This window comes from Oreochromis niloticus, linkage group LG1 (genome assembly GCF_001858045.2).
Source record: "Oreochromis niloticus isolate F11D_XX linkage group LG1, O_niloticus_UMD_NMBU, whole genome shotgun sequence".
Taxonomy (NCBI): domain Eukaryota; kingdom Metazoa; phylum Chordata; class Actinopteri; order Cichliformes; family Cichlidae; genus Oreochromis; species Oreochromis niloticus.
In genome coordinates, this window is record NC_031965.2 from 2053321 (window position 1) to 2081175 (window position 27855).

The 27855-nt window shown below is 39.2% G+C and overlaps 1 long non-coding RNA gene across 1 annotated transcript; it reads right to left on the reverse strand.

The window, feature by feature from the left end:
- Positions 1 to 11048: 11048 nt before the first annotated feature.
- Positions 11049 to 13405, reverse strand: LOC102075536 (uncharacterized). Its single transcript, XR_266817.4, has 3 exons — positions 13071 to 13405; positions 12125 to 12153; positions 11049 to 11689 (listed from the first exon to the last, which is right to left on the reverse strand). It is a non-coding gene; the product is annotated as an uncharacterized LOC102075536 (long non-coding RNA).
- Positions 13406 to 27855: the final 14450 nt, after the last annotated feature.

Below are 27855 nucleotides of genomic sequence, written 5' to 3' on the forward strand. Positions count from 1 at the left end.
AAAATAGCTGAACATGTTTAAAATATAAATTAGAAAAAGATGAGTAATGACAAAAGAAAATTTAGTCAGAAAACCTCTGAATGAATAACAAGTTCATATTCTCTAATCACTTAAAGAGTGGAATTATGTATTATAAATCTCTAATTCATAAAAAAATAATAAAAATAAATGTAAAACAAATTTGTTGAATTGAACTGAAAAGATGAACAAACATTCTGGAGAAAACACAAGCTTTAATATACAGCATAATGTTTTCAGACTATACATGTGTAATCATGTTAATGGTATTACATACATCAATTTGTTTTGTATGTCATAGAAATAACATAAAAATCTTAAGTCATATTGTACAGCTTCTTTCTGAAAAGGACTTAAATTAATTCAACAAATGTTTTTTTTTTTGAAATAGAATAAAAATTTTTAAAAAGAGACGTTTGCAATGTTTAAGGTGTTAATAATCTGATCCTGTCATGTGTCTGTTCAACTTTAGTTTGGCACAGACTCATCTTAAAGAACAAATTACCAAATAATAAACAAATAAATTGAAATTAAAGTAGCTTTTTTGTTAAACTTCACAGGAGAATAAATAAAAATAACTAAATTAAATAACCAAATAAAATAATAAGCAACATAATACATAAAATTCAACTTTTAAAACCACAATCCTGAACCTTTAAATTGTGGGTTGGTTTCTTAGAACATGGCTGAACAGCTGTTTCTATGGTCACTTAATCTACTGATCTGTCTACACATCTTTTTATTACTCATTCTTTTTTATGTTTTATTGTAAACAGTGTCCACACAGTGGTAAAAGAGACTGTATAGAGATTTTTGAGTAAACTCAAACGAAAGCCTAGGTGGTAACACAGTTTAACACATAAAAAATCAAATAAACACATTAGTCCTTTGTGAACATGGATAAATAAGTATCATTAGTTTACAGCATTGTTCAGCCATGCCACTAAATGCTTTTTAACACTGTGTTTAACCTGGGCTCAGACACAAGTCCCAATTTAGTTGTCCCTGACTTGAGTTGTGGTTATGACTAATTATTATACACAAGCTTTATCTATCTGAACTCTAAGGACACAATATGAAAAACCTATACTTACCAGCTGATACCCCACTACACACTAGGTGTGCCATGTGACCTGAAACTTTGGTACAAACTCATCATAATTATCTGTTAACACTGTTTTTAACACTGTTTGTGTTGCTGTCAGCAGTTAAAATGTTTTAGATTGGATTACATGGAACGAATTTGAGTTCTCTTGGGGTTTTTTGTGTGTGTTTTGTTCTTAGCAGATTTTTTTACATACTGTAGAATTCCAGTTACCACATTCTGGTCATATGACATCCCGAGTGCCCACTTAAAAAAATCCCCACAGTTAATTCAACATTAAAACAAAATAAAAAATATGTTAAATAAATAAAGGTTTGCTCTGTGATGAAATATTAAATAAGCATACATTGTACAGAGCTCTAACAATGAAAACAATCCTTTAGCCTGTTGATCAGAGAGAGGCAGTCATTATGTCCATTAAAAACCTGTAATCAAAGAGCACAACGTTTCTGTGAAACTATAAAGTCCCATATGATCCTCATCATGTCCAGTGACTTCAGAGTGGATCCTCCCTGTCATCCGGCCAGTGTTTGATGTGTGACAAGCAGCACAGAAGCAGGATAGCTGAGGACTTTAAAAGAAGAGCAGAAAACAGGAACATATGTAGTTGTAAATGTAAATATCGGTGATACTTGTCAAAGGGAATAAAATAATGAAAATGTTAACTTACACACTCATTTAAGGAGGATCTTGACACTGCACAGAGGAGGCGCAGTCAGTCTGGCAATGATGGTGATCTCCAGGGATGTTTTCCTGCAGCAACATTCCTGCCGACTGGCCATATGATTCAGAGTAGTTGGTTTGTAATGAACAGAAAGGTGTATATGTTAGGTAGTGTGCACTTGGAGCTGGTCCTAAGAAACAAACACATCCTGTAATAAACTGAATACCTTTAGTAGTGCTGCTCCAAACGTAAAGCCCTTCTATCATGTGTGGTTTCAAAGAAGATGTTTTGGAGGCTCAGTCACAGTAACTGTGCAGTCTGTTCAGTCCTGAGTGTCTCAGCTCTGAAGGGGATGGATCACAGAGGGAAACACCTGAGTACAGATATTAAAATACACTCAAAATAACACTCCTAAGGTCAAGTGAAAACACAATTTAAACACTTTACAAAGAATTAATACGTTTTCATGGAAATAATGTCATTAACCCTTTTTGTTGTGAGTAAATCTCACCGTCTGCTTGTGGGACAAGCTAGAAGGAAGACTTATCACAGAATCTCTCCTGTGCTCCAGATGTGAAGTCTCACGCTCTGATCGTACGGCGATGAAGATGGTGATGATGAAGCCTCTCTGATCTGTGGCATTACAGTTTCTGGCTCTATGTGCTTCACACTGTTGGATTTTACATGTGAAGCTTGGAGAAGACACAGGAGGACTGTGTCTCTCTTAACAAAAAAAAAGAAGAAAAGAAACCTAACAACCTCCCACCGTACCCCCCCCCACATTCAACTCCCGCCTACTCACTCCACTCAACTCCCCAGCCTCACACCATCCAATGTCTATACAAATGTAGGGTATCAGCTGGTAACAAAAAGCAAGTGAAACATATGTAGTACATATGTAACACTGCTGAAACATTTCTGGCCAGAAATGTGCAGTTATCAGCCAGTGCATTTATCATCCCAGACCCAGACCCACCCTGATAAATGCACTGGCTGAAACATGATAAAAGCTCATAAAAATGTATGTTTCATCGAAAGATTTGTCCAAAAATATAATCATATACTTTTGAAAAAGTTTAAAGATTATAACAAACTGAAATCAATAACATTTTTGTAAATATTATTTCAAAATAGAGGCACAGATAAACTGGCTTAACTGTCATTATTGCTGCAATTAGGTTTTTCTTTTTCTTTTTTTTCTTATTCTTTTTGTTTTTTGTTTTTTTTAAAAAGCAACCGTTAGTCTGTGTTGTTCTCTCAGAAACAATGAAGAAGCTGTTGAACATTTATTTGTTGTGTGGGCAATCCTCTGGTCCACCCTCCCTCCCTCCAGCCACAGTGAGACTGGGGCAGCCTGGCAGGATTTTGAAGCCTGGCTGCAGAGAGGATATGCCTACACTGTTCGTTTTAAACTGTTATATTTGATTTTTCTGACATTCATAGATTACTGATTTTTAGATTTTCTGTAATAAATATAATTGTCATATTTTACTGATATCATTACTTAATTCATGTAATTGTATTTTATGTAAAAAAAATTCAACCATTATACTGCAATGCAGGGCGTTTTTTCTTAAGTCAACTTTTAAATATCGCTCTACTTTCTTAAGTCATTCAAAAATAAAGAAATTACTTACTGTATTCAAAGATATAGTTCATGAATCATCACAGGACAATACACAGTATACAGGGTCATGGTAACTATGGTAGGTCTTCATGACTCCAGAATGGAGACATCGCTCTGGCTGAGAAATGAAAATTAGGTCAAGCAGTGTGTTCTTCTCTGTGGTAGGGGCAGTGATGACCTGTGCGTATCCCCTAGACTCAAACAGCTCCAGGATTGGTTTGTTTGCACTGGATAAAACATTCTCATTAAAATCACCACACACTATGATGGGATGACAGTCCATGATCTCTAATGAGTCTAATAGGCTTACCAGGTTTTTCAGGAATGGCCTCAGAGTGTAGTCTGGAGGTCTGTACACAACTGCAATCAGTGCACTGACTGGTGCTTCAACCTTTAAAGCCAGAAATTCAAGGTCAGTTACATTATGGATGTACTGTTTTTCATGCACTTGAATGTCACTTTCACATAAACAGCAACTCCACCACCACTTCTGTTTGCCATCTGGGGAAAGTTTGTGTAGGACAGGTGTCTGTTGCGTTTGAACAAATTGTAATTTCCAAGTGGAGACTCTCTGCGACAAAAGAGCCCCGCAGGTGTGTTTCTGTTAGGCACAAAACATCTGCTAGACACAATTCATGGTGACTCTTGATGTCATTAATGTGAGCTGGCAGTCCCTCTGTGTTATGATGAACAATGGTGAAAACCTCTGACCTGCTCAGTGTTTGTCTCACATGTAGAAGAGGCATCATGTCATCAAGGTTGGCTTGTCTCATGTTCTCAAGCGCTGCAGTGATTTCTGGATTGGTGAATATTTTTTTCTCCTCCATATCAAGAAGATACAGTCCACTGAGAGACGTCACTCTACTGACAGCTACGTAGGCCATGCCGGGCTCAAAAATGCTCTTAAGAGAGACAACAGCTGATGTGGTTGTCATACCCTGTACCTTATGTATTGTACATGCAAAGGCCAACTTTACTGGGAACTGTCTTCGTACCACTCCTTTCTGCTTCAGATTCTCCTCTGCTCTCTCAATGTACACCATGTTGTCTGCTGGTGTGCGGTTATTCTTTCCAGATGTCTCATTATCCATTTTAAGTCCAAGCTTGATGATGTGTTGGTCGTTTTCAGAGTAAACTACTCTAAGTAGTTTTCCAAAAGCTCCATTAACCAAACCATTTTGTATGTCAATGTTTCTGGTGAGCATGACACGAGCTCCTTCTGCAACTTTCAGTGTGTCTGGTAACTCGTTTTTACCTCCTTTCAATGGTCTGTCTTGTAGTGCCATTCTGCCAGTTCTAGGATCCTTTCTATAATCATCTGCATGGATGTCAATGATATGAGTGTGGAGCAGACCCAGTGTTGCAGAGTTGTGCGCATCCACTTCTTTGTTAGTTGCAAAAATGTGCAACGCATCAGTCGGACAATGGGCTGGTTCAGTTATGGCCTGTGACAACAAATTTCTATCTGCTTCGCAAAGTACATCCAACTTTCCTTTCACACGGATTCTGTTCAGCATCTCAGCAAAGACAACATCATCTTTCTGACGCATAATCTCAGTCAGAGTGATCATCTGAAAATGCTCCCGCCACAGGTCGATCTCGGACGGGTCGTGCACACAGAGAGGTTTAGACTGTCGCACTGGGGGTAGCTGATAGAAGTCTCCAACAGCAATGACTGACATGCCTCCAAAGGGTCTCCGAGTCCCTTTGATCTGTTTGAGTCTTGCATCTACATATGCAAAGAGATGTCTTGACACCATAGACACTTCGTCAATGATGATTATTTCAGCATTTAAAAGTTCTGATCTGACTTCATCCAGCTGATTGCCAAGTCCCTGAATGGGAGGTTTTAAGCTTCTAGGGAGCTTGAGAAGAGAATGCAGTGTTGTTCCAGAAATGTTAAATGCTGCAGTCCCAGTGAAAGCAGTTAACAGGACAGTGGGTTTTGATATGTCAACATCGTCTGCATATCTGGGCACTTTGCTCAGTATCTTAGATGCTTCTGAGTAGATGCATTTGATAAGATGTGATTTTCCTGTTCCAGCACCACCATTAATATAAAAGAAAAACTGCTCTGGATTTAGAGCACAGACTCTTTTAATGCACCAGTCTCTAACTGCATAAAATATGCAGGCTTGCTTCTTATTCAGATTCTGAAACATCTGACGTAACAATGTGGGATCAATAGCAGGGGGTTCCCTGATGGCTCTGACTTCTGTTGAAGCATCAGCCTGACGGCTGTAGTCGGGCACATCTTCCTGTTCATTTTCATTGTCTTGCTCTCTTTCTTGTTCAACAAGTGGCAACCTTACAAGATCTGATTCAGGTGCCAGATTACACCATTCGTCAGTCACACCTCTGTTCTGCTCATATTCCTCAACAGCGCTCTCGATCTCCTCACTGTTTTTCTCATATTTCTCTCTGTTTCTTTTGACAATGTGTTGCACGTACTCAAGACGGTCAGTACCTGGTAGCTGTACACAGCCAGCACCATAGAAAGCCTGATAGGTTGGCAACGATGGCGTTTTCAGTTCGTTGTCTGAACGATGAGGAAGGTACAGTTTAAGCAGTCTTCCATAATATTGCTCTGGATGTTTTTCTTGTGAGCAGCGGTGAAATCTGATGATAGCAGGCTTATCATTTTTGCGCCTTTGCACAAATCCCATCTCATTGAGAAGGGGCAAAACATCTTTACCTTTTGTCTGTTGGCCATAGACAATCCTGCAAGTAGCAGCAAAGTCTGCCATGCACATCTCCTCATACTCTGGTGTTTCAGGTCTGGCTTTATATTTGTCATTCAAAGATGTCATCCAAACATTGGAAGACTCAGTTGTTGTGTTGTCCAGAACTGACAGGGGACGACTCATTTTCACAGGATTATCATCAGTTGGTATGAATATTACAGCACGTGAACATTGCTTCATGTGAAGACCACATGCACGAGCAACACACTCCTGTGCACTGATCTCTCGCTTCTTTGAATATGCCTGCATGACGGCTCTCATTTCATCGCACTCATTTACACTGTCTTTATGGGAGCTCTCAATGACAGTTTTCAGGTACTCAGATAGCCCGCCCTCTTTTTTAGATATATATTTCATTAAATAATTTGCAGCGCCAAAAGCATCTAGAACAAAGCTTATGTCAATATTACTGTTCCAAGCTTCAAGCAGATGTGGATTATAGCTGTTTATCCAAGAGTCTTTTGGATCACGCTTTAGTATGATCGTACTCCTTGTGTTCATTTTATTCAGGTATCTCTCATATTCTGCATGTGTCAACTTGCATCTTGCCAAGAGCTGCTCTAAACTCATGGAAGCAGTTTCAGGCTCATTCAGCAGCTGGTTCAGTGGTCTGAGCTTGTTCTTTGCAGTTTCTACCTCCAGTTCATCATCCTCACTGGGTCTTGTGATCATTGTCTCATTGCAGGGTGGTTTGGGAAAACCAAAACGGCACCCAGAGCTTAAACTCCTAAAGCACGTCTTTGTGTGGTTCTTACTGTGTTTTTGCACTTCTGTTACTTTCTTGTACAGTTCAGGTTGTTTATGTGGATCAGGCAGCTGAGCTGTGATGTATTTGTTTATAAAATCAACAACAGTTTGATCATCATCATCCTCAAACACAGGAGCACCTTCTACCCACAGGAGACAGTGTATGTGTGGGCTTCCTCTGTGCTGAAACTCCACTCTGTAAAAGTAGTCAATGACTTTGCCAAGTGGCTCTGCAGGAGATAAGAGTAAATCTCTGAATAATGCTTCAACTCTCTTGTCAAACATGCGCATTGTTGTGACAGGATTGCTTCTCAGGATGTCACACTTTGCTGACCAGTCGAGGCCTTCAAAATTCACTTGTTCACCTTGCTGCCTTGTTATTGCTTCAATCACTTCAGGCCAGCGCATTTCAGCAGCTGAGAATGTGCAAAAGAACGTGGGAGTTCCCAACTGTCTGATCATGGCAAAAAGATCTCTTGTTGTTTTCTCCCAATAGGCTGGGGTTCCTCTCAGAGGCTGCATGAATCTCACTGCATCTTTATTTCGCACCAGTTTCTCCACCTCATGTTTATCTTGCAGCATGCCTGAGGTTATTTTTCTCCCATCTCTGGTCAAAGGCTTTGCCTTCCTTAACTGTATTGTCATGCTGGAAGTAGCCAAGTGTATTTCAGTCACAAACTGTGCAAAGAACAAATAGTTTGTGTCTTTGGCAAAACGGTCATCAGTGCAGAAAAGTCTTGATTTGAAATACCCACTGGGGGATACTTTGATCAGCCTTCTTTCATCAAGTGTGTTTTGGCCTGTAGGAAACTGCACAGGGAAGGCCATGGCCTCCAGTTTAGGTGTTTTGAAAAAACTTATTGGATTGTTTCTCTCTGCAGGAGCAACAGAGTAGATTCCTTCACTGAAACATAATATCTCCTCAGCCACATCAGGGGGCTGCAAACAGGACTCGAGTGCAAAACCACCATTAGTCAGTCCATCTGCTTGCTCTGAATCATCTCTCATCTGTTCACGTGGTTGTTCACCATCATAGGGTAACATGTCAATATCTTGTTCATTTTTATTTTGTGCTTCACTCAGTGCATTTTTCTCACAGCTGTCAATTTCCATTAAATCAGCCTCATCATAATCGTCCTCATTCATGTTTTCATCATCATCATCCTCATCTTCATCAGGAAGTGTTGGATCACACAGCTCAGCATCATCTCTGATGCTCACATCCTTATACTGTGGATGAATCTGCTTGAGTTTATGCAGTGCTTGCACAAGTTTAGACCAACTTACAGTCTGAAACAGCTGATGACCTTTGTAAGACAAGCGTCTCTTCAGTTTTACTCTCATCACCTGAGAATTAATTCTTAATCGAGGCAATGCTTCAACAGTTTCCTGTACCTCTGATGGGACACAGACCACATTTCCTCTAATTGCTCTCTGTCTGCCTTTGGGAAGAGGAATAATCTTGGCAAATGGTATGCACTTGGCTATGAGATGTCTCTCCAGTATGTTGAGATCAGACAATTCAGGTGGAATATCAGCAAGATCCAGTTTATTAGCAACAGCAAGTGCTGGCATGGATCCATTTTTAAGATGATTGTGGCAGGTGTGACAAATCCACTCTCTCTTTCTCTCATCAGGCACATTGCACTGCTCATTTCTGCAGTTTTCATCACAAACATGAACAAACTTTCCTGTCAAACATGTTGCAACCACATGTGGGTTTTTGACATAATTTGACCTTCTGCAGGGTCGTACTTGGTTTGGAAATGAAGCCTTGAAACATACAGTACATGGGTATGATGGTCCAACTTTGATTTGTGATTTGAACACAGATATGGCCTCGTTGATCACACTGTTGTCACTCTCTTGGGTTTGTCTGTTCACCCATCTGTATTTCCTTTTTATTTTCATGGCACATCTCATGTTGTGCATAATCCTAAATGCAAGATTACTTTGATACCTGACTCGCATTAGTTGTTTCATCAGTTGTCTCTGTCTCTCTCTGAATTCTGGGTTTTCTCGATACCTTTTAGTGATATAGCTTTTTTTCTCCTCTCTGAAATCAGTATTCTCACAGTAACGTCTTTTAATATATTGTTTTTGTTTCTGTCTAACTTTAGCATTCTCACAGTAACGTCTTTGAACATACTGTTGCTGTTTCTGTCTGAATTCTGCATTCTCACAGTAACGTCTTTTAACATACTGTTGTTGTTTCTGTCTGAATTCTGCATTCTCACAGTAACGTCTTTTAACATACTGTTGTTGTTTCTGTCTAACTTCAGGATTGTTTTTATATGCCGTGCTTGTGCAAGATTTTTTCTTTTCTTTGTAATCTTTATTTGAAGCGTACTTTTGTCGTTCTTTCCTTTTTTGGTTTTCTTTTCTCTGATTTCTGGGTTTCTCTGATGCCATTAATCTTCTTTTCATTTTGTGCCTTTGTTGTTTATTAACTTTTTTCAGTTTTTTTAAAACTATATCAGAAAGATCACAGGCAGCAACATTTGTTATTGCAGCATTTGATTGACATGAAAAAGCATCATTTGATGGAAGGAAATTTAATTCACTGCATAGTTCTTCAGTGGGTATATTAGGAGGTTCATTCTGATGTTCATATGGTGTGAACTGAGTCATGTGGACTTCTTTTTGTTTCACCAGTGGCGTGCAAATGGACATTTGACAAAAGATGTTCTCAGTCAGATCAGTGGTTGTGTTTCTCCTTGGAGTAGAGGGGTTTGCTTCATCAACAGTTGTATCAGAGTGAGTAGGTGCCACAGGAGTGGAAGCTGTTGGTCTGCAGACTGTGTCTGTGATAGTATCACTGAGGTTGACTGTGCTCATACTGTAGAACTGCACAGGCTTCAGCTCATAGTTACAAGAAGGTGATATCTCCATCCCTTCATAAGAATCCTGGAGCCTCTTAATCATGTCACTGAGGAGTGTGAATTTCAGCATCACAGCCGTACCACGATCACGTGACCATAGTGGTAGAGGAAGACCACTGGCTGTTCTGGAGTGTGGATCAAAGAAACCATATTTGCCTGATGTGGATCTGAACACTGCGATACACAATCCACTCATAATTAGTAAGGCATACTGCACATCTGACAACAGGCAGCTCAGTCCTGCTTCTAAGCTGAGAAAGGTATCTACTGCTTCCTCTGAAGGTTCTCCAAATGTCCCATACCGGGAAGGCTGTGTCATGTCGACATGATACATAGACCTGCGAGCATCAACTTTGTCTGGCAGCTCATCGGTTGCCAAATGAATACTTTTGGGGAATCTTTTCTTGGCCTCTTTGTACATCACATCACCTTTATCCAAGACCAGATTAAGGTCAGCTGTAGTCATGTTATCATTCTCATGAAGGAAAGCAAGAAATGTGATTGAGTTACATGTGCACTGACTGTTTCTGGAGTCCCCATATTTAGGATGAGCCTGGCTGTGAGATGCACAGACATGTGCTACAGAGGGCTGGTTTTCAAGGTTCACTCTTTCTGAATGAGATCGTCCTGCCACATCACTGTGATGGCCTCTTTTCACAATGTCAGCATAACCCACCTGTGGGGCACTTGACACCTCAGGTTGGTCTCTATGGTTTACCCGATGTTCATTAAATTCATGCTGCAATCCAGTCTTTACAGCATCAGCATAGGATACCTGTTGTACATGTGCAGGAACATGTTGACCTGCCTGTTTGACACCATCAGCATTGGTCTTTGCAGACACACTGTCTTCTGCAGAGCCCTTAGGAAAATCACACTCAGCTTGTTCACATGTTGGTACACTGTGAAACTCATGGAACTTCTTCCAGCGTTGTTTTGCAGCTTGTGACTTTTTCTGCTTCCTTGGCATTTTTACACACCTGTGTTTCTCTTAGTCTTTAGAAAATATATTCAAAAAATAAGAGTGGCACACACCAGGAGATGTTGTCTTTGTCTTTATATTTCAGTTTTTATTTCTCAGAAACAGATGTCTTTGTTTGTTTGACAGTTTTTTTGTCAGTCGAGAGAATAATATGCACTCTCTTTATGGGCTTGGCACAACTTAGCAGCAAGCCCAGAATGAAAAACAGGTAGAGAGAAAATTTAGAAGAGAGAATAGACAGAGCAGGAGAGACACGGCTGGGGAATCACAATCAGACCGTGAATTAGAGTTTTCTTTATTTGTTCAGTTTGTTCTCAGGTAGAGGCAATATGTACTCTTTATTGCTTTAATGGCTTGGCATTTTTCAGCAGCAAGCCAAGAGTGAAAAACAGGTAGAGAGAAAATTTAGCAGAGAGAACAGACAGAGCAGGAAAGACACGGCTGGGAAATCCCAATTAAACCGTGAATTAGAGTTCCTTCGAACTCTAAAATTAGAGACGCGGCTTTGAAATCAAACCGCAGAGTTTTCTTTGTTTGTTCAGTTTGTTCATAGGTTGAGGCAAAATATGCACTCTTTATTGCTTTATTGGCTTGCCATTATTCAGCAGCAAGCCAGGAGTGAAAAACAGGTAGAGAGAAAATTTAGCAGAGAGAACAGACAGAGCAGGAAAGACACGGCTGGGAAATCCCAATTAAACCGTGAATTAGAGTTCCTTCGAACTCTAAAATTAGAGACGCGGCTTTGAAATCAAACCACAATAAGATTATGGTTTGGCAAAATTTCTCACAAACCACAGGGTGAAATACAGATGGAAAGAAGGCAGAGACAACAGGTGGAGCAGTACAGAGGATAGAGGGGTTGGGGGGTTGGGATGTGAGAGAGAAGACTGGAGATCTGGTCCTTGTTCTTCTTCTGCACACTGTGAACAAAAAACAAGAAAAAAAAAATTATTCATTAAAATGATATCACATGGTAATTGTATAAACTAATTGTGACTACTGAAAAAGGACAAAAGAAATATTCAAGCTATACTGCTGTCGGCTGCCATGTGCAAAAAGTTGCATAATTGGGCACTTTTTAAAAGAATAAATATTTAATTAAATTCAGCAATAATATTTTAAAATATAAATATGATTGAGTGAATCGCTAACTAATCACATGTAATGTGACTACAAAAATGTACGAAAAAAATATTTTAGCCCAATTGTTAAGCTGAACTTATGTGTATTTATTATAAAAAATGTGTTTAAAAGGTCTAGCACAAAGTTTGAACCCATCACTTTACAACTTATATTAGTCAGATTATTTTTTTTTTTATTTTGGTCTACTTCTCTTACAGTATGTGCACACCTACCAGGCAAAGCACAGATGTGAGTCAAGTTCCTGAAAGTGTAAGAAGAGAAATAATATGTTAGTTGTCTGTACAGTGTTATTAGACTAACAGAAATACAAAGCCCGCATGACATGATACACTGAACGTATAGTCAGCAGGGTAATTATAGAGTAATATAGCACCCCAGCTGATACAGCAGCCATTTTATAATTCAAACTAATTAACTGAAGTATTGATTTAAGTACTTATGTAAGGCTACTGTTAGACTGTTACTAGCGTTAGCATTGCTGCTAGCGCTAGCATTCGTGCTAGCGTTAGCACTTCAGTTAGTGTTAGCACTGCTGCTAGCACTAGCAGTCTTACTGTTAAAACTGAGCCACAATGGCAATAATAAAGCTCATTTGTTACTTTTGTCTCACTGACCGCCAATAAATATCACAGGAATATTCTTTTTGTCAGTTAACAACTGCTAAGGCTAGTGTTAGCATTATAGGTAGCGTTAGCATTGAAGGTAGCGTTAGCATTGATGCTAGCATTAGCATTGATGCTAGCATTAGCATTGAAGCTAGCGTTAGCATTGAAGATAGCGTTAGCACTGCTACTAACAGCAAAAGTCATAAAGCGCTCTTAGTGTTAAAACTGAGCCACAAAGGCAATAATAAAGCTCATTTGTTACTTTTGTCTTACTGACCCCCAATAAATATCACAGGAATATCACAGGAATATTCTTTTTGTCAGTTAACAACTGCTAAGGCTAGTGTTAGCACTATAGCTAGCGTTAGCACTGAAGCTAGCGTTAGCACTGCTGCTAACAGCAAAAGTCATAAACCTATATAAATGATAGCGAAAGTTATTCTTTGAACTGTGTTGAACTTTAAAAAGACTTGATATGTGAGTTTAAATGTCAAACATGTATTTTTACCATCATAAAAATGAAACAGTGCTGTACTGAGTGTATTGTACTTACCACAGCAGAGAGCAAAGCGGAATGACGACAGTTGGTGCAGTGAGTAGTTAAAGACCGATGAGGCGTTCAGGTGGTGCTTGGAAATTTGAGCATCAGTTTAAACAGCAATATTGAGCATATACATTTCTTTGTCATAGCGAGACAGAGAAAAAAACACACAAGACTCATCAGCATACAAATTGGTACTTTTTCTCTTTATGTCACTCATTCGCTTATACTCAGGAAAGAGGGCAACTGGCATTAAATTAGCAAATAAAAAGTATGTCATCTTGAACTGTTTTATGGGTTTTATTTTAAGACTACTTTGTGTGTATTCGTGGGGAGATAAATTATACAGACTAAAAACAGAGACATTAAATGAGATTAGATTATTTAAAATGTGGGAAAATCAACTACAGACAGGTAGATGCTATGAGCTTTAACTATCCAGTCAGAAAAGATTATTTTAAAGTCATCAACTGACTCCAACTGCCCAGATCTGAAAAACCTCTGTGGAGAAGACAAGTCCACCAATACACAATCAACTTGAATTTAACAGGGCAATGAGAATGCTCTATTCAGTTGGCCTATACTAACTACTGACACACTGTTAATCTGTGGCAAAACCCTGTCAAAACCTGTCTTATTGTACCAATTGAAAAAGTTAATCTTACTACAACTGCTTAGATGTAACAGACATTTTTAGGTTTAACCTTGGCAGAGTGAGAGACAGAGATCGTTAAGCAGGCAGGTGTGAGCCTGGTTACTATAGTGACTGCACCGAATGGCTCAGTACACACGCTCACAGACATGCACCTCACTTTTGCTGCTTAAAATAAACAGAAAAACCAGCCCGAAACAAATCCTTCCCAAATCAAAAGTACATGTCGTATTGACGAAATTCTTTCACCGTGAGCGACAGCAATGTCTAGTCTACCAAATTCTCAGTTTTCATGCCTGTGGAGTTTATTATATGGACGTGGTGACAGTGGAAAGAAACCATGCTCTTCTGATTTTCAAACGAACCTTCTGAGCCATTTTAACATTAGAGTCTATGGAAGAGTTGCAGGGATTAGGCTGTGCATTGGTGACATTTATGAAAGAACCATAACACCTAGTACAATAGTAAACACATTGGATGAAAGAGGACAGCGATGGCTACGTTTTGAGGGTAAAATGATGGCTGTAGAGCAAACGCTGTGGACACAGCAGCAGTTTAAAAAAAGATTTTAAGATTAATTTTCAACCTGCTTTCACTCTAACAGTTGAGCTGTCTCACTCTAACTTCCAACATTCCGTCCCATACACACCCATTATAAACTCTGAAACGGGTGAAAAAACATCATGAAACTTAAACTGGAACTGAAGAAAAACTATAAAAGATATTGAAAAGATAAATACAAGTTGAATACTTGAATGTCTTGTCTTCGTTTTAAAGTTTGAATAGTGGCTCTATGTCAACTTATGTGGAAGTAGTAGGAGTTTAAAAATGAGTAAGTTGAATGAGGATTTGAAGGGTCTCCCCATTGAAATACATGGGAAATGTTTGTTGAAAAAAGTTGAATAAAATGAAAAATATAAATGTTAAAAATGAGAAAAATAGAAGCAGTCATGTCCAAAAGAAGAGGAATCTAATGGTGTTTGAATGGTTTTTCTAAGTTGAACGGTTTTGAAGGAGATAGAGTACAAAAAACGTACGGAATAGATAATAATAAAATAGAACTAGAAAGTGCATTTTCTGAAGAAACTGCAGTGTGAATGCATGAATCTGAATGTATGCACTGAAATGAATTAATTGCTGAATTTTAAGTTAAAAATAAAAATGTTGAATGAGCCTGAAAATACAGAGTTTTTAACCTGAAAACAAAAGTGCAGAACTTTTGAAAGCTGATGTTCACACAGAAGAAGTTGGAAAATAGCTGAAAAGTTTTTAAATTAAAATTTGGAAAACCTAAGAAATGAGAACAGAAAATTTAGAGTCAGAAAACATCTGAATGAATATTAAAAGTTCATATTCTTTGAATCACTGAATGACTAAAGTGTGATCCCTCCACGTGGATCCACACAGTTTTAAAGGTTTACATCTCTGAGCTTTGAAAGACACGGTGTTGGAAAGAGAACAACGATGGCGACATTTTGAGGGTAAAATGATGGCTGTAGAGCAAACACTGTGGACACAGCAGCAGTTGAAAGAGAAGTGTTCAAGATGAATCTTGGCAGAGTGAGAGAGAGCTCGTTAGGCAGGCAGGTGTGAGCCTGGTTGCTATAGTGACTGAGCCAGGGGCTCCATACACACGCACACAGACATGCACCTCACTTTTGCTGCTTAAAATGAACAGAAAAGTCAGCCCCAAACAAATCCTTCCCAAATGAAAAGTACATGTCGTATTGACAAAATTCTTTCACCGTGAGCGACAGCAATGTCTAGTCTACCTAATTCTCAGTTTTCATGCCTGTGGAGTTTATTATATGGACGTGGTGACAGTGTAAAGACAGCCTGCTCTTCTGATTTTCAAAGGAACTTTCTGAGCCATTTTAACATTGGAGTCTATGGAGGAGTTGGAGGGAGGAGTCTGTGCTTTGGTGACATTTATGAAAGAACCATAACACCTAGGACAATAGTAAACACATTGGATGAAAGAGGACAGCGATGGCTACGTTTTGAGGGTAAAATCAGACCTGTAGAGCAAACGCTGCGGACACAGCAGCAGTTTTAAAAAATATTTTAAGATTAATTTTTTTGCTCCTCTCACTCTAGCAGTTGAGCTGTCTCACTCTAGCCCCAACATTCCGTCCCATACACACCCATTATAAACTCTGAAACGGCTGAAAAATCATCATGAAACTTAAACTGGAACTGAAGAAAAAGTATAACAGATATTGAAAAGATAAATACAAGTTGAATAGTTGAATGTCTTGTCTTCGTTTTAAAGTTTGAATGGTGGCTCTATGTCAACGTATGTTGAAGTAGATACAGTTTGAAAATGAGTAAGTTGAATGAGGATTTGAAGGGTCTCCCCATTGAAATACATGGGAAATTTTTGTTGAAAAAAGTTGAATAAAATTAAAATATAAATGTTAAAAATGAGAAAAATAGAAGCAGTCGTGTCCAAAAGAAGAGGAATCTAATGGTGTTTGAATGGTTTTTCTAAGTTGAACGGTTTTGAAGGAGATACAGTACAAAAAACGTACGGAATATATAATAAAATATAATAATAATAATAACTAGAAAGTGCATTTTCTGAAGAAACTGCAGTGTGAATGCTTGAATCTGAATATATGCACTGAAAAGAATTAATTGCTGAATTTTAAGTTAAAAATGTTGAATGAGATGAAAAATACAGAAATTTTCACCTGAAAACAAAAGTGCTGAACTGCTAAAAGCTGACAAGCACAGAGAAGAAGTTGGAAAATAGCTAAAAATGTTTTAAATGTAAATTAGAAAAACCTAAAAAATGAGAAAAGACTATTTAGAGTCAGAAAACATCTGAATGAATATTAAAAGTTCATATTCTTTGAATCACTGAATGACTAAAATATGATCACTCCACTTGGATCCACACAGTTTTAAAGGTTTACATCTCTGAGCTTTGAAAGACACGCTGTTGGAAAGAGAAGAACGATGGCTTCATTTTGAGGGTAAAATGATGGCTGTAGGGCAAATACTGTGGACACAGCAGCTGTTGAAAGAGAAGTGTTCAAGATGAATCTTGGCAGAGGTTAGGCAGGCAGGTGTGAGCCTGGTTGCTATAGTGACTGAGCCAGGGGCTCCATACACACGCACACAGACATGCACCTCACTTTTGCTGCTTAAAATGAACAGAAAAGGTAGGCCGAAACAAATCGTTCCCAAATGAAAAGTACAGGTCCTATTGACAAAATTCCTTCACCGTGAGCGGCAGCAATGTCCAGTCTACCTAATTCTCAGTTTTCATGCCTGTGGAGTTTATTATATGGACGTGGTGACAGTGTAAAAACACCATGCTCTTCTGATTTTCAAACGAACCTTCTGAGCCATTTTAACATTAGAGTCTATGGAGGAGTTGGAGGGAGGAGGCTGTGCTTTGGTGACATTTATGAAAGAACCATAACACCTAGTACAATAGTAAACACATTGGATGAAAGAGGACAGCGATGGCTACGTTTTGAGGGTAAAATCATACCTGTAGAGCAAGCGCTGCGGACACAGCAGCAGTTTTAAAAAATATTTTAAGATTAATTTTTTCGCTCCTCTCACTCTAGCAGTTCAGCTGTCTCACTCTAGCCCCAACATTCCGTCCCATACACACCCATTATAAACTCTGAAACGGCTGAAAAAACATCATGAAACTTAAACTGGAACTGAAGAAAAAGTATAACAGATATTGAAAAGATAAATACAAGTTGAATAGTTGAATGTCTTGTCTTCGTTTTAAAGTTTGAATGGTAGCTCTATGTCAACGTATGTTGAAGTAGATACAGTTTGAAAATGAGTAAGTTGAATGAGGATTTGAAGGGTCTCCCCATTGAAATACATGGGAAATTTTTGTTGAAAAAGTTGAATAATTTTAAAATATAAATGTTATAAATGAGAAAAGTAGAAGCAGTCATGTCCAAAAGAAGAGGAATCTAATGGTGTTTGAATGGTTTTTCTAAGTTGAACGGTTTTGAAGGAGATAGATGCCAAAAACGTACGGAATATGATATAATAATAATAATAAAGATTAGAAGAACAATACTGTGAATGCTTTTACAAGCATTCACACTAATAATAAAGATTAGAAGAACAATACTGTGAATGCTTTTACAAGCATTCACACTAACTAGAAAGTGCATTTTCTGAAGAAACTGCAGTGTGAATGCTTGAATCTGAATGTATGCACTGAAATGAATTAATTGCTGAATTTTAAGTTAAAAATAAAAATGTTGAATGAGATGGAAAATACAGAGTTTTTAACCTGAAAACAAAAGTGCAGAACTTTTGAAAGCTGATGTTCACACAGAAGAAGTTGGAAAATAGCTGAAAAGTTTTTAAATTAAAATTTGGAAAACCTAAGAAATGAGAACAGAAAATTTAGAGTCAGAAAACATCTGAATGAATATTAAAAGTTCATATTCTTTGAATCACTGAATGACTAAAGTGTAATCCCTCCACTTGGATCCACACACTTTTAAAGGTTTACATCTCTGAGCTTTGAAAGACATGCTGTTGGAAAGAGAACAACGATGGCTTCGTTTTGAGGGTAAAATGATGGCTGTAGAGCAAACACTGTGGACACAGCAGCAGTTGAAAGAGAAGTGTTTAAGATGAATATTGGCAGAGTGAGAGAGAGCTCGTTAGGCAGGCAGGCAGGTGTGAGCCTGGTTGCTATAGTGACTGCACCCACTGGCTCCATACACACGCGCACAGACATGCACCTCACTTTTGCTGCTTAAAATGAACAGAAAAGTCAGGTCGAAACAAATTGCTCCCAAATGAAAAGTACAGGTCCTATTGACAAAATTCTTTCACCGTGAGCGACAGCAATGTCCAGTCTACCTAATTCTCAGTTTTCATGCTTGTGGAGTTTATTATATGGACGTGGTGACAGTGTAAAGACAGCCTGTACTTCTGGTTTTCAAACGAACCTTCTGAGCCATTTTAACATTAGAGTCTATGGAGGAGTTGGAGGGAGGAGGCTGTGCATTTGTGACATTTATGAAAGAACCATAACACCTAGTACAATAGTAAACACATTGGATGAAAGAGGACAGTGATGGCTACGTTTTGAGGGTAAAATCATACCTGTAGACCAAACACCGTGGACACAGCAGCAGTTTTAAAAAAGATTTTCAGATTAATTTTTTTGCTCCTCTCACTCTAGCAGTTCAGCTGTCTCACTCTAGCCCCAACATTCCGTCCCATACACACCCATTATAAACTCTGAAACGGCTGAAAAAACATCATGAAACTTAAACTGGAACTGAAGAAAAAGTATAACAGATATTGAAAAGATAAATACAAGTTGAATAGTTGAATGTCTTGTCTTCGTTTTAAAGTTTGAATGGTGGCTCTATGTCAACGTATGTTGAAGTAGATACAGTTTGAAAATGAGTAAGTTGAATGAGGATTTGAAGGGTCTCCCCATTGAAATACATGGGAAATTTTTGTTGAAAAAAGTTGAATAATTTTAAAAATATAAATGTTATAAATGAGAAAAGTAGAAGCAGTCATGTCCAAAAGAAGAGGAATCTAACGGTGTTTGAATGGTTTTTCTAAGTTGAACGGTTTTGAAGGAGATACAGTACAAAAAACGTACGGAATAGATAATAAAATAGAATAAAGATTACAACAACAATACTGTGAATGCTTTTACAAGCATTCACACTAATAAAGATTACAACAACAATACTGTGAATGCTTTTACAAGCATTCACACTAATAATAAAGATTACAACAACAATACTGTGAATGCTTTTACAAGCATTCACACTAACTAGAAAGTGCATTTTCTGAAGAAACTGCAGTGTAAATGCTTGAATCTGAATGTATGCACTGAAATGAATTAATTGCTGAATTTTAAGTTAAAAATAAAAATGTTGAATGAGCTGGAAAATACAGAGTTTTTAACCTGAAAACAAAAGTGCTGAACTTTTGAAAGCTGATGTTCACACAAAAGAAGTTGGAAAATAGCTGAAAAGTTTTTAAATTAAAATTTGGAAAACCTAAGAAATGAGAACAGAAAAATTAGAGTCAGAAAACATCTGAATGAATATTAAAAGTTCATATTCTTTGAATCACTGAATGACTAAAGTGTAATCCCTCCACTTGGATCCACACACTTTTAAAGGTTTACATCTCTGAGCTTTGAAAGATATGCTGTTGGAAAGAGAACAATGATGGCTTCGTTTTGAGGGTAAAATGATGGCTGTAGAGCAAACACTGTGGACACAGCAGCAGTTGAAAGAGAAGTGTTTAAGATGAATATTGGCAGAGTGAGAGAGAGCTCATTAGGCAGGCAGGTGTGAGCCTGGTTGCTATAGTGACTGCACCCACTGGCTTCATACACACGCGCACAGACATGCACCTCACTTTTGCTGCTTAAAATGAACAGAAAAGTCAGGTCGAAACAAATCGCTCCCAAATGAAAAGTACAGGTCCTATTGACAAAATTCTTTCACCGTGAGCGACAGCAATGTCCAGTCTACCTAATTCTCAGTTTTCATGCTTGTGGAGTTTATTATATGGATGTGGTGACAGTGTAAAGACAGCCTGTACTTCTGGTTTTCAAACAAACCTTCTGAGCCATTTTAACATTACAGTCTATGGAGGAGTTGGAGGGAGGAGGCTGTGCATTGGAGACATTTATGAAAGAACCATAACACCTAGTACAATAGTAAACACATTGGATGAAAGAGGACAGCGATGGCTACATTTTGAGGGTAAAATCATACCTGTAGACCAAACACCGTGGACACAGCAGCAGTTTTAAAAAAGATTTTAAGATTAATTTTTTTGCTCCTCTCACTCTAGCAGTTCAGCTGTCTCACTCTAGCCCCAACATTCCGTCCCATACACACCCATTATAAACTCTGAAACGGCTGAAAAAACATCATGAAACTTAAACTGGAACTGAAGAAAAAGTATAATAGATATTGAAAAGATAAATACAAGTTGAATAGTTGAATGTCTTGTCTTCGTTTTAAAGTTTGAATGGTGGCTCTACGTCAATGTATGTGGAAGTAGATACAGTTTAAAAATGAGTAAGTTGAACGAGGATTTGAAGGGTCTCCCCATTGAAATACATGGGAAATTTTTGTTGAAAAAAGTTGAATAATTTTAAAAATATAAATGTTAAAAATGAGAAAAGTAGAAGCAGCCGTGTCCAAAAGAAGAGGAATCTAACGGTGTTTGAATGGTTTTTCTAAGTTGAACGGTTTTGAAGGAGATAGAGTACAAAAAACGTACGGACTAGATAAAATAGAATAAAGATTAGAAGAACAATACTGTGAATGCTTTTACAAGCATTCACACTAATAAAGATTACAACAACAATACTGTGAATGCTTTTACAAGCATTCACACTAATAATTGTCACCATTGCAATGGTACTTCTGTGATTGGATCAGTTTGCCGGTTTACCCATTAGCAGGATATCTATAATGGTACGGCTAGATTTACATGAAGAAGAAGAATGCACCCAACATATTTCAATTGGGGTGGCTAGGACCATATCTGCTTTATTGGCTGCTAAGAAAGGTCTTGGTTCAAGTTGGAAGTCATGACATTACTTCAGCTCTCAATCCAACAGTTTTTGGAAGGATGTTTTACGACTGCTAAAGGCAAATGTCGATATTTAAATCATTTTTCCAAGGACACATATTCAACTGAAAATTGATCAAATTTGAAAAGAAAAATTGAGAAACATGATTTTCTCTAGAAAATACAACAAATCCAGGTTCGGATCCTGTTTTCCTTCTCTCTCCCCAACCAATTGCAGCAGATGGCCCCGCCCCTCCCTGAGCCTGGTTCTGCCGGAGGTTTCTTCCTGTTAAAAGGGAGTTTTTCCTTCCCACTGTTGCCAAAGTGCTTGCTCATAGGGGGTCATATGATTGTTGGGTTTTTCTCTGTATGTATTATTGTAGGGTCTACCTTACAGTATAAAGCACCTTGAGGCGACTGTTGTTGTGATTTGGCGCTATATAAATAAAACTGAATTGAATTGAATTGATGTCCAACTGGACAGTGGTACACAGTTCATGTTTAGTGTGGATTGAATTTTTTGCCAGGTCAGAGACATGATATCCAAAGCACATCATGGATGGACAGAGAATGAAATCTTGCTATAACATTTATGATGTTTGGGTTTTTTGGTCTAAGAGCAATATGGGGGCATTTTGACCTTTTTAATTGCAAGGAAATACTTTTCATCTTTAGTTCAACAGACTTTAACAGATATAGATGTCCACCCAAATTACTGTCCAACTTTGTTTTTGAGTCACAATGGAATGGATGTCTTCACTATATAATATTACAATAAATATAATAGAGAAGCAAAAGCATACAAAGAAAAAATCTAACAGTTGAACCTCTTACAAACCATTTGGTCAACAGTGACCCAGCTTTAGTTAGTGGTAGGGCTGGAATTTGGGTTTGGGTAATGTCCGACCATTTTCATACCTGGGTGTGAAATGCAGAGGTGCTCAACCTACTTGGTTAGCGTGGGATGCCTTCCATGTAACAAATCTCACTGTTACCTATGGCATCCAACTGGATGGAACATTTATGCAAATACATTATGATAACTAGTGGGACTTGTTATTTTTGTTATAGACATAGAGTTTATTCTTTTTAGTGTTTAAAATTAAACCTTTTTATTCAAAATCTGTTATAGGACACCCTGGCTAGAGCAACCCAGCCGTCAATAAAGCACAGATATGATCCTATATGTGTATAAATATGTTGGATGCATTTGTCTTCTTCTATCTCTTCATTGTAGTCAGGGAGAAAGTGTCAGCCTCCCCTTTACAGTGCTCATAGAGACCAGGCAGAAAGAGAGGGGAGAGGTTATTGCCATTGATCGGAGGGAAGTGACGACTCTTCTGGACCAGTGGTGCGAATCGTTTTCTGCTGGATCCACATTTATACTGTGTAGACTGTAAGAGTAAAAACTGGCCTGTACCCACCTCCGTCCTCTGATGGCTTCATCATCTCCTTCTAGCCAAACACTGAGCACAGGCCAAAGCTTCTGTTGACACAATCTGGAGTCGATCTGGGAAATGTAAGCTTGAGGATTCTCTAGGAAAGGATTCTTCTTGGTTTTACTTGGATACACTCTACATTTAAGATTGTGATACACTCGTTGGTAATGGCTCTAAAAGGGTTAAACAATTAATCAAAGCTCAATACAAAACAGCAACAATACATTAATGTCATTATGAAAAAATGGAAAATAAATGATCATTTAGTGTAATATAAAGATACAAAAAAATTTAAATACAATAAATGTAAATACACCTGGCCAGCACTGTCTACCCACGGAGCTTCACATGTGCATTCCTGGCAGAGGAAATCAAACATACCTTTCTTGTCTGTATGCAGCTGCTAACCATCTGTGTGTCTGCGGATATGCCCGTAGGTTCTTTATTAAATATAAATCTCCCCTGGGTCTGCTTCTCTTTTATCTTTGCACATATAGTACATGTAAAAATATAATCCTGGCTGTCTTTGCTCTCTCAATAGTTGCCAAATATCTGTCCACAGAGTCAGAATTAGAGAGAAAATGTGCCATTTTTTCTGGAATATTCTACGCAGGGACATGAAGCTGTCAGAGCTGGTTACTATTAAGTCAGTTTACAAATATTCAGAAAATGTTACTTTTTTCTCAGTCTCAGCTTTGAAAATTGCGCTAAAACTGTTTGAAAATCTATCAGTTTATTTGATTACATACGAACCTGATGTTATTTTCATGTATTGTAGACAGTGACAGTTGTATATGTTTGTAATTGGTACAACTTCTGCTGCTACAAGGAGGAGATCAGGTTTGGTGGACCCCAACCAGTCGCAGCAGATGGCCCCGCCCCTCCCTGAGCCTGGTTCTTCCTGTTAAAAGGGAGTTTTTCCTTCCCGCTGTCGCCAAAGTGCTTGCTAATAGGGGGTCATATGATTCTTGGTTTTTTTCTCTGTATGTATTATTGTACGGTCTACCTTACAGTATAAAGCACCTTGAGGCAACTGTTGTTGTGATTTGGTGCTGTGTAAATAAAATTGAAAAGTTTAAAAAACACGGGACGTTAACTGGAGAGCAGCTAAGAGGAGTTGCTGGGAGGATGAAGCAGGTGAGTGTGGTTCATTCTGACATACCTGACGTTAGCTAAACACATGTAATGTTTGTATAGATCAAACAACAAGGCTGGGGTGCGTAGACAGTTTTAGAAAAACTTTCAACCATTCACCTTCGGTTTTAGGTGAAGGGGAAGGACTAATAGATGGGTAGCTCAGATACCCGGAGGCAGACTATGATCTATATGCGCAGGGAGCCACCAGCCACCCGCACAGTGCAGAGATGGTCGGAGGAGAGCGAGGAGGCTCTTAAGGATTGTTTTGAGTCGACTGTGTGGGAGGTGATCTGTGACGACCACGGAGAGGACATCGACAGCCTTACTACATGCATTACTGACTATATTAATTTCTGTGTGGATAACACCGTACCTACCAGGACTGTACGGTGTTTCTCCAACAACAAACCCTGGATTACTTCAGAAATTAAAGCTGTCCTCAAGCAGAAGAGGAGGGCCTTCAAATCCAGAGACAAAGAGGAGTTGAAAAGGGTGCAGAGAGAGCTTAGGGGACTGATAAGGAATGGGAAGGACAGCTACAGGCAGAAGATGGAGAACCAGCTTCAGCAAAACAATGTTGGTGAAGTCTGGAGAGGCCTCAGAACCATCTCAGGCCACAAACATCAGAACTCTCTGCCTGGGAAGGATGTGAGGTGGGCAAATGAACTGAATCATTTCTTCAACAGATTTGATTCAGCCATGAGGCAGTCTCCAACATCGGCTGCAGACTCACCCACCCCACTGCTGCTGTTCCACCTCTGACACCTCAGACACTTCACACCTCCTCTATTCACCCTGCTCACTCCTCCCCACCCCCAACAACAGCATCCAATACACACTCAACACAAGGCTCCAGCCTGTCTCTCTCAACCACCCAGGTTCGGAGGGAACTGAGGAGGATTAAAGCCAAGAAGGCAGCGGGTCCAGATGGCATCAGCTCGAGGGTCGTCAGGTCCTGCGCGGACCAACTGTGTGGTGTGATGGAGCACCTCTTCAACCTGAGCCTGAGGCTGGGAAGAGTCCCACAGCTCTGGAAAACTTCCTGTGTTGTTCCAGTGCCAAAGACTTCACGCCCCAAGGACCTCAACAGCTACAGGCCGGTGGCTCTGACATCCCACCTGATGAAGACCCTGGAGCGGCTGGTCCTGGCTCAGCTTCGGCGCCTTGTGAGCTCATCACTGGACCCACTTCAGTTTGCCTACCAGCCTGGCATTGGAGCGGATGATGCCATCATTCACCTCCTACATCGTTCCCTCGCTCACCTGGAGACCGCTGGGAGCACTGTGAGAATCATGTTCTTTGATTTCTCCAGTGCCTTCAACACCATTCTTCCCTCGGTTCTGAAGGACAAGCTGGAGAACTCTGGAGTGGACCATCACCTCACTACCTGGATTTTGGACTACCTCACCGACCGACCACAGTATGTGAGGACTCAGGGCTGTGTGTCGGACAGGGTCGTCTGCAGTACGGGGGCCCCACAGGGAACGGTTCTGGCTCCGTTCCTCTTCACCATCTACACTGCAGACTTCTCCCACAACTCCACCCAGTGCTTCCTGCAGAAGTTCTCTGATGACTCTGCAATAGTCGGCCTCATCACTGATGGGGACGACAAGGAGTACAGAGGACTGACTCAAGACTTTGTGGACTGGTGCCAGCTGAACTACCTCCAGATCAACGCCAGTAAAACCAAGGAACTGGTGGTAGACTTCCGCAGGCACAAGCATCCTCCACTGCAACCACTGAACATCCAAGGTATGGACATCGAGGCTGTGGACAGCTACAGGTACCTTGGTGTTCATCTGAACAACAAACTGGACTGGACTCATAACTCAGACGCCCTCTACAGGAAAGGGCAGAGCAGGCTGTACCTGCTTCGGAGACTCAGGTCGTTTGGAGTGGAGGGCCCACTCCTGAAGACCTTCTATGACTCTGTGGTGGCCTCAGCCATCTTTTATGGTGTGGTCTGCTGGGGGGGCAGCATCTCTGCTGGGGACAGGAAGAGACTGAACAGGCTGATCCGAAGGGCCAGCTCTGTTCTAGGATGCCCTCTGGACCCAGTGGAGGTGGTGAGTGACAGGAGAATGGTGGCTAAGCTGTCATCCCTGTTGGACAACATCTCCCACCCCATGCATGAGACTGTGACAGCACTGAGCAGCTCCTTCAGTGGGAGACTGCGGCACCCACGGTGTGGGACGGAGAGATTTCGCAGGTCTTTCCTCCCCACTGCTGTCAGACTCTACAATAAAGACTTTTGCAGCTGATCAAACACACAAACCCACACATGTGCAATAAGACTGCTATACGTGCAATTCTTCTTCTGATGAAGTTGTGTTTTTGTATTTTCCTACTCAGTTGTGTATAGTATTTGTATTTCTATTTTATTCTATTGTATATATTATTCTATTCTATTTTATTCTATTGTATATAGTATTTTATTTTATTTTATTTTATTGTATTTTATTGCATTCCAGTGTTTTCTAATTTCTGCTACATAACTTTGCACTTTTGCTGTAACAAAACAAATTTCCCACCTGTGGGACTAATAAAGGCCATCTTATCTTATCTTATCTTATCTTATCTTATCTTATATACCATTATAGAACCATATATCATAGAGCACAGACCTGACATTATTCACACCAGTATTATAATGTACTATCCATAAAACAACTGAGAAGGAACAGCAGAAGAAGAAATGAAGGTGTGATTCAACATGGAGCAGAGGTGTGCTGCGTGTCTTTATGACACGAGTTTTATGACAGAAGAAAAGAAACAGCTGCTTTTATGAGCGGGAGGTTGTTTATTCCACCACTGGAGACGTGGGCTGAGGTCCGGGTGGAGCGATGTGCAACGTGGAGGTAGATCTTTTTTCACACCTGTCATTCGTTTCCTTTTCCCTGCACCTTTCAGTGGATCTGTTGCAATTAATGAATAACAACTTAGCAAATTAAGGAATTTTAATGAAAGTACTTGGGATATAAAAATATTTACAAAGAATATTAAAATAGTAAAAAAAAATTAACATGTACATTTTTATGATCTGAGTTCGGTCTTTAATAGTGATAACTATTAGCCACATATTAAAAAATGAATGCGATGATAATAATGATGGTCATAATGATAATGTTTTATGATGTGAATAAAGAGCTCACAGTTCAATATGCTAGGCTTTGATATGAGATATTGAAGTAAATCATATGTGAACGAATTCAATAAAAATATCACTTATGTGCAAATAGATCACTTATGTTGAAGGTCCAAAGGTTTAATAACCATAGTGGCATACAGTATGAAAGGTCTGAGGCAAATAAAGGTGGTCGTCTGGTTTTATATAGGATAACTTTGTGTTGACGGGTTAAAAACCTCACCTTTCTCCAACCTTAACCTAATGGCCGGTCTTTGGGGTCAGAGTATTGCGTTTGATACTCCCCTCCATCCACCCCAAGCACCTCCTGCTGACTGCTGTTCATAAATGTGGCTCTTTGTTCAAGAAAAAAAACTCTAGTCAGTCCTTTCTACATTTGCTTCTGTATCATCACTTGGAATCTAATTTACAAGGCAAAATACAAACTTTTCAACAATCGTGTTTGATACTTAAAAGAGCGTTTGATGAATTCATTCATTTGCATATTGTACTTGTGCTGCAGGGCAAGCCCTGAGATTAACTGGGGATTTTTGTGGAGCATGTATGTTCAATAGAGGGAGAAGAAACTGTACTTTTCATTAATGAAGTGCATACAAAACAAGAACACAGAAAAAAAGAGAAAAACCTGCCAGACAGTTTAGACCATGCGTCAGTGCTGCCAGTATCTGTTTCTAAACAACCGTTTGAAAGCAGCGTAACGGTTCTTTTCTACCTTTGCTGTTTTTTCCATGACAGCAGTACATCAGCTGCTTTCTGCTTTGGTGAGCATTGCTTTGGAAGTGGGAGGCATTTGTCTTGAAAGAGATTATTATCGCAGTACTTCAATTGTTTCTCCAGATACTGGAAATAAGGAAATGCTTGACT